Genomic DNA, 8,850 nt, shown 5'->3' with positions numbered 1-8,850 from the left:
CATAGTCCTAGCTAGGCAGTCCCTAACTTAACCCATTTTTGTCTGGCTCACAGGTTTACACATTTGGTCCCTGTTGCTTATATGCAATGATGGGCAGAAATGGCTTAAGCAATTTACATCACTCAAGAAAGCCCCATCCTTGAACTTGGGGTGGAAGGAAGTAGGTGCTCCTCTCCCAGTTCATGGGTTACTCAGTGATAGGGCAGGGTACAACAATGACTTCATGTGGGCTGGGGAATATATTGCCTTACCTGAATGATTTCATCAAGTCACCTAATTGAAAAGAGTGGAACCCACCTGGCTTCTCCATCCAACCCCCCTTAGACCTAGTCAGACAGATATGCTATCCAATGGGCAAGGTAGCTCTTTTGCTAAGGTGAAAAGCTGCCTCAGACAGGAAAATGGACCCTGAATCCACACCCAGCACATGGCTGAGGAATCGTGTAGTTTCCAAACAAAGAACAAGAAGGCCGCAGGAGGATATTTCCAGCAACTCTAAGATTACTGCCCTGCTCAAGAGCTCCTGGGGAGTTAAAAGGATCTAAAACTACAGAAAAATTGGCAAAAATTAAGGGAAAATCAGGACGTTCATCACAGATTCAAACACATCCATGGACAATAATGTGAATTATGGAAAACTCAGGTAAAACCCTGAACTCCATATTGAACATTGCCTGCCATTTGTGCTTGCAGTCATGTAGGCATGTGGATGCAGGAGAACCCATGGGCATTATATATCTGAACTTTCAGAAGGCATTCGACAAGGTCCCTCACCAAAGGCTACTGAAAAAACTCCACAGTCACGGAATTAGAGGACAGGTCTTCTCATGAATTGAGAACTGGTTGAAGACCAGGAAACAGAGAGTGGGTGTCAATGGGCAATTTTCACAATGGAGAGAGGTGAAAAGCGGTGTGCCCCAAGGATCTGTCCTGGGACCGGTGCTCTTCAACCTCTTCATAAATGACCTGGAGACGGGTGAGCAGTGAGGTGGCTAAGTTTGCAGATGACACCAAACTTTTCCAAGTATTGAAGACCAGAAGTGATTGTGAGGAGCTCCAGAAGGGTCTCTCTAAACTGGCAGAATGGGCAGCAAAATGGCAGATGCGTTTCAATGTAAGTAAGTGTAAAGTCATGCATATTGGGGCAAAAAATCAAAACTTCACATATAGGCTAATGGGTTCTGAGCTTTCTGTAACAGATCAGGAGAGAGATCTTTGGGTGGTGCAGTGTCGATGAAAGTGTTGACCCAATGTGCGGCGGCAGTGAAGAAGGCCAATTCTATGCTTGGAATCATTAGAAAAGGTATTGAGAACATAACGGCTAATATTGTAATGCCATTGTACAAATCTATGGTAAGGCCACACCTGGAGTATTGCGTCCAGTTCTGGTAACCACATCTCAAAAAGAACATAGTGGAAATGGAAAAGGTGCAAAAGAGAGCGACTAAGATGATTCCTGGGCTGGGGCACCTTCCTTATGAGGAAAGGCTATGGCGTTGGAGCCTCTTCAGCCTAGAAAAGAGATGCCTAGGGGGACGGACATGATTGAGACATACAAAATTACGCATGGGAAGGATAAAGTGGATAGAGAGATGCTCTTTCCACTCTCACATAACACCAGAACCAGAGGATATCCACTAAAATTGAGTGTTGGGAGAGTTAGGACAGACAAAATAAAATATTTCTTTACTCAATGTGTGGTTGGTCTGTGGAACTCCTTGCCACAGGATGTGGTGACGGTATCTGGCCTGGATGCCTTTAAAAGGGCATTGGACAAGTTTCTGGAGGAAAAATCCATTACGAGTTACAAGCCATGATGTGTATGTGCAACTTCCTGATTTTAGAAATGGGCTATGTCAGATGCAAGGGAGGGCACCAGGATGCAGGTCTCTTGTTATCTGGTGTGCTCCCTGGGGCATTTGGTGGGCCGCTGTGAGATACAGGAAGCTGGACTAGATGGGCCTATGGCCTGATCCAGTGGGGCTGTTCTTATGTACTTTAGGAAAGGGGAGATAATCACTTCATCCCATTTCAATGTGCTATGTAATTTTCAGTTTCTGTTGCTATCTGTGACATCAGCACTTTGGACCTGTATCTATATTTTGAATGTACCTATTGTGTGATGTGCCCTGCACATCTGCATTTGCTCAGAAATGCTTTCCTTGATTGTGTGCCAGGAAGAGCCACATCAGTACCCACTCTGAATGCATTTTCATACCAGTTTACACATCAACACACCAACACAGAAACCTCTGGAACCCTTTTTACATACTGATAACCAGATTAACATGCTTACCCCCAGAGCTGTTACATAATCAACAACTCCAAAACCCCCTTATCAGTGGTTCCCAAACTGTGCATTACGGCACCAAAGGGTGCTGTGGCATACTCATGGGAGCACATCAGGATGTCCCAGCATCCTCTTCCTTAGTGCTACTATCTTGGATCACGCAAGATCTTGCACTATTCTCGCATAATCCAAGATGGTGGTGCCTTGGAAGAGGGCACCATGGAAGAAGGGCACTGTGACACTAGTACCACTGCTTTCAATAGTGGTGGATTTTTACCGGCACTTGCACATGCTACCTGGTGCAACAATCCTTGTATGTGTCAGAGTTTCCAAAGCTGCACACACCCCTTTAGCCTTCCTCAAACCACATCCGACTCAGGTAGCTATAAATGTGTTTTGAAACTTTCTGTCTCACTATGCAACTTCCTTTCCCCTCCATCTCACTCCTCCTTCTCTTGTCTCATGGTAGGGACCAGGTTAAAAGTTCAGGGCTTCACTAAAAACCAATCTGTTTTACACTTCCTTGTTATACCAAATACAAGCACACATAGACACTCACACCACCACAACCTAGGGACATTCACACATTTGTGTCAGGATTTATAAACTGCTTTATTGAATTTGTATCTTCACAATTGCTTGCTCCTTTAATAAATCTCTTATATCTTTGAAGACACTCCCTTGTCACTCTCTATTGAACTGATTCTCCCTATGCTGGTCTTTGCAGGTAGCTCCCCAAAATTCTTTGTTTTGCTACAGAGAAGGTCAAGGGTGAAAAGAGCTTAACACCACCCTGATGCTCTAGAAGTCAACTCACATTTTTAATTAATTAACCCCTCCCCCGCAAAAAATAATTTAGCACCAGTAGTAACAATTTGTCAGAGCAGTCACACACACACACACACACACACACACACACACACACCCCCGCTGGCTTGGAAGAAGCCTTGCCTGAATTTCAGTTTCCTGGCTGAAACTGCTTGCACAGTGCATTTGACCCTGTGAAGAAAAGCCACATCCTGGGAGTCTCCTGACTTGCAGTAAACAAAGTGAGAAAAATAGCTAAGCTACCTACAGTTGTCTTCACCAACTCCATGGCCAAATTCAATCAAAGAGTTCATGCTAATGAAGCAACTGCCCCCTTGAGCTCACTGCTGCAGCCATGGTGAGGTGCAAAACAAAAGCAACACCCATTTAGGACTGAGGATGAGCAATCAAGTGACAGAAGAAGTTTTCTTGAGGAAGTTTCAAAAGGTTTCTAAGGGAGGAGAACAGAGTACAAAAGGTTGGCTCACAGAACCTCACTGTCTCTCAGTCTATCTTGCTGCCACTGGATTTGTTCATTTGAGCCCCCAGTGCAGCCTGAAGCACCCCATTACAGCCACTGCCCAAGAACCATGATGCCCAGCCAGCCTCCAGAACTACGAGTTCTGGAGTTCTGGAGCCTCCAGAACTACTCGTAGTAACCAACTGCTCCCCATTTCTTTTCCAACCATCTTACTGTTTCTTCCCCAAGTACAACCAAAAGCCACTTTGCCAGCACAGGCTGTTCAGCTATCCTTGGTAGGTCACCTTGCAATGCAAAGCTTTTGCTCTGCTGCCCTTCCTTGAATAGCTATGGCTGTACATAGTACCTGCTTAGGTTGTTGTTGTTGGACCTTCACCCTTGCCTCCCTCTTCAGTTCTTTCTCTGCTGCACCATTGGGCTGTCCCACTGGCCATTACACAGGTCCCACTCCTTGACATAGATTCCCAGTTGCCCCCCTGTGTGAATGTGTGTTCTGAAAAGCACAATTGGTAACAATACCTGGTTATCTTTTAAAAAATATGTACATAATTTTATTAACTGGATAAAGTAATAGATAAATAGCATCATTACACAAGTATTATTAAAAACAAGTTTTCGCCTTGTTTGAAGTTATGTAGTTTGAAAATAACTATGAATTCCAAATATAATTGATAATACATAATATTACAATTAAATTACAATTACAATTAAATAATACAATTTATATTAAATTAAGTTCATAAATTCCAGAGCCATACCGCAAATACTCTACACATTCACTTAATAGTCCACAAATAGTCACCACAATTGACACTGGAATGTAGCAGGTACTTAGTTATCATTATAGTGCAAGACAGCCAATTCGCTCTGTTCTTATTCTGATGACAAATGCATGTAGAGGTGGAAAATCACAGACTCACCCAATGAGTTATTGTGGTCCAGCCCCCTGGCCTGAGACACAGCATCAATAAAGCATCTGTGACAGGTGCCTGCCCTACTTTTCCTTAGTGGTCTGCAGCATCCATAACAGGCAGATTGTGCAGAACGGCTTTTAAGGTTAGGAAATTCTTTCTGACAATTACATTGACTGCTCTGTAGCCCAGTGTATCTCATGCCTTGCACTCAGGCCACTGTTTTTCAACTTCCTCTAGAGTCAGACTATGCACCCCAAACCTAATGCTCATCCTCTGCTGGTTCGTAGGCATGCAGAGGATCCTTCATACAGCTGTGTCTGCAATCTACAAACAGATGTGTGGATTGGTGGTGATGCAACTTTAGGAAGTGGCTAAGACTAGTCTCCATTTCACATCACCCTAATCAACGATGTCATTGCAATTCCACTTGCTCATTTATTCACCCATAGAGCACAGCCTCTTCAAGATTCTCCCCAAGATTGGATGTCCACCCAGGCTCCTCAGCATCATCAGGTCTTTCCACGAGGACATGAAGGGCACTGTTGTCTTCGATGGCTCCACATCAGACCCCTTTGACATCCAAAGCGGAGTGAAGCAGGGCTGTGTTCTTGCGCCAACCTTGTTTGGGATTTTCTTCGCTGTCCTGCTGAAGCAGGCCTTTGGAACTGCAACAGAAGGCATCTATCTCCAGACCAGATCAGACGGAAAGCTCTTCAACCTCTCCAGACTGAGAGCAAAGTCCAAGTTCCAGCTGAAATGTCTGGGTGACTTCCTCTTTGCCGACGATGCAGCTGTCACTACCCACTCTGCCAAAGATCTCCAGCAGCTCATGGATCGTTTTAGCAAGGCCTGCCAAGATTTTGGACTGACAATCAGCCTGAAGAAAACACAGGTCATGGTTCAGGATGTGGACTCACCTCCCTGCATTACAATCTCTGCGCATGAACTGGAGGTTGTCCATGGCTTTGTGTACCTTGGCTCAACGATCTCTGACACTCTTTCTCTCGATACCGAGCTAAACAAGCACATCGGTAAAGCAGCTACCACGTTTTCCAGACTCACAAAGAGAGTCTGGTCCAACAAGAAGCTGACGGAACATACCAAGATCCAGGTCTACAGAGCTTGCATCCTGAGTACACTTCTGTACTGCAGCAAGTCATGGACTCTTCACTCACAACAGGAGAGGAAACTGAATGCTTTCCATATGCGCTGCCTCCAACTCATCCTCGGCATCACCTGGCAGGACAAAGTTCCAAACAACACAGTCCTGGAACGAGCTGGAATCCCTAACATGTATGCACTGCTGAAACAGAGACGCCTGCGTTGGCTCGGTCATGTTGTGAGAATGGATGATGGCCGGATCCCAAAGGATCTCCTCTATGGTGAACTCGTGCAAGGAAAACGCCCTACAGGTAGACCACAGCTGCAATACAAGGACATTTGCAAGAGGGATCTGTAGGCCTTAGGAGTGGACCTCAACAGGTGGGAAACCCTGGCCTCTGAGCGGCCCGCTTGGAGGCAGGCTGTGCAGCATGGCCTTTCCCAGTTTGAAGAGGCACTTGGCCAACAGCCTGGGGCAAAGAGGCAAAGAAGGAAGGCCCATAGCCAAGGAGACAGACCAGGGACAGACTGCACTTGCTCCCGGTGTGGAAGGGATTGTCACTCCCGAATCGGCCTTTTCAGCCACACTAGACGCTGTTCCAGAATGACCATTCAGAGCACGATACCATAGTCTTTCGAGACTGAAGGTTGCCAACATATAGAGCACGGCATGTGGGGGGCTGGACGCTGTGTAGGGCTGGCCTAGCCATGAGTCTGACTGGAATGGCTGTTTCAAGTGGTGACAAACAGATGAGTGATATCTCACACCTTGCATCTATGTGCTACCCCCTCCAGCTTGTTGCCCATCAAGTTGCTTTTATCAGCTCTTCGAATCTCTCCCTGCTTGTTCTCAGCAAGCAGGAGGAAGATCAGCCCAGTAGCAACCCACCTCTTCATCCAGCAGTGCTGGAGGAAGGGGAAAAAAGCTGCTGCCTCCTTACCCACCTAGCTGCTTAGGGAAGTGACCAAGTGGGCAAGGTGAGACACAGCCCAGCTATCCGAAGTCTACCCCCATCTACTTATGTACAGTTCTGGCACCACCTCCTTCTTTCACACTGGCCTGTTTCAAATAAATGGGATGAGCAGAGTGGGTGCAAAGTTTATTTATTAATGTGTATAAGCATTTTTTTAAAATCAGGACATCGCAGAGAAAGGCAGCAGCACCAGAGCTCAAGTAGAGGGTGGGTGAAAATCACCATGCTACACCATGCCCAGCCCCACTCACACTTTCCTGTCCTTGCAGCTGGATGGGCAAGGAGGAGATGGTGGTAGCAGCAAGAGTGGTAGTGGGGCACAAACATGACTGTTTGGGGGGGGGCAGCAGGGTGCATAGTTGCAGGCCTAGCATTTTCTCTTGGGCTGCTCCTGTGCTTAATGCCAGAGGATGAATCAGAACCATGTACTCGTTTGGAAGGTTGGGGAAGAGGGCATGAGAAGGAGGTAACAAAGCCTACTTGGTTTCTCTGGTGACGCAGTGAGGCTGCCGCAGTCCGCTATGTAGAAATGGGGAAGAAGCAAGGCCCACACACCAGGCACGTGACCGTCCCACACATCCTCAGGAACCTTGAAGGTCACTGTCCCAGATAGGGCAGCCTAACACAGTCCTGCAAAGGGCATGTCACTACAATCAGGAAGGGGAAACTCAAAGAAGTGGGGCTGTTTCCCATACATTTCCTCCCATGTGGGGGACTCCACTTACCAGGTTTCCCTCTGCATGGAAGGCAGTTGCTAAAGAAGCATTTAGGGAGCCAACCTACCTGGCCAACTCCTGTCCCTCTGCACCCCTACAAATGATGTACTGGATAAGACAGCAGGGGGCATTAGCTCACAAATCTGGCCTGAACTCTGACCAGGGAGTCTTCAAAATTAGAAACAATGTATTTAAGAAAAGAAACTAGGGACAAGCAGGTAGTAGAAATTAGATGCTAAATGAAATGAAATTCCAATGCAAGCTACTTAGGCCTGTCCCTAGCTAGGATTGCTTACTTGGTTGCAGTTCCACTGTTCACCTCCAGAGGCCAGAGTGGAGTGGCAGGAATGTGCTATAAACTCTGTGAGTGCTGCTGTAACAAGATGTTCAACATCTCAATCCAGTTGTTCCTTTCCACAGAGTTTGTGGGGAACTGAGATTCCACCTTCCACACTGGTGCCTCTCATGTTTGGCTGCCCCTGCTGTGGCTGTGGGCTGAGGCAATGGTCTTTTAGATTGCTCCAGAGACCCACGCCTCAGTTGGCAGGCAACTCTTGAGTGAATTTCACCATGAAATTGGTAAGGGAAGCTGTGGTTACAGGTATGTCTTTTGTGTAGCTAACTTTGATTGCTTCAGAGCCAGGAAGCTCCCACAATGTGACATGCATACAGGTGCAAATCGGAATTTTCCAAAAGAGAAAGAATGGCAAGGTTTCTTCTAAGCTAGCCAGTTAAAGCGTGTGTGCGCACCTAAAGAACCAAATTTTGGCCTTTTCCCTTAGGCCTGTGGGAACTGAGGCTTCATATTCAATTCAAAATGCCATGTGATTAGCCTGGTCATGCTTACCTGGCATGCACCCAGCACCGTGTACTGTATGAATGTATATAAAAAAATGTCAGGCAGTGGGGCTACACAGAATAAGCCAAGTCAATTCTATGGTGCCAATAAACAAGGTGTTCCCATTAATGTACCAGTATGATTTATTTATTTAAAAGATTCATAACCCACCTTTCCCCCTAAAATATAGGACACCCAAATGGCTCACAATAAAAACAGTAAAACAATTTTTTAAAATTAACAATATTTGATGAAAGAAAGATATCTTCATTCAGATGAAGAGATCCTGTTTACCACAGGCACTGACTACAGGCACTGACTAGAGCTGAGCAGGAACTGAACACCTCCTTTGTGGCCATCCCCACAGAGATGAACTCTTTGTTTTGTTCATTACAATTTCCTGGCCACTAGGACAAGGCAACAGGATGAGAGTTCAAGAAAACAGAAAAAGGAGGAGATCCAGCTGCCTTCCAAGATTACTTCATTTTTCTCCCTAACTTATCCCCAGTAAGGTACTCTCCTCCCAGGCCAGCCCAAGACCTCCTGACACGGCATGCCAAATACTTCCCCCTTTACCTGATAATGTGCCAGCCTCTTCTCCTCCCACTCTCCAGTGTTCTAGCTCAGCACAATTCTCCCATCCACATTTCCTCTTCCTCTCTATTCCTTCTGTTCCAATCCAGGGAAGGAGAGGCAGTGGAGGCAAGTGAGGCAAATACAGAGATTGGC

Source organism: Tiliqua scincoides, chromosome 4 (genome assembly GCF_035046505.1).
Source record: "Tiliqua scincoides isolate rTilSci1 chromosome 4, rTilSci1.hap2, whole genome shotgun sequence".
Classification (NCBI taxonomy): domain Eukaryota; kingdom Metazoa; phylum Chordata; class Lepidosauria; order Squamata; family Scincidae; genus Tiliqua; species Tiliqua scincoides.
This window is presented reverse-complemented; position numbering follows the sequence as displayed.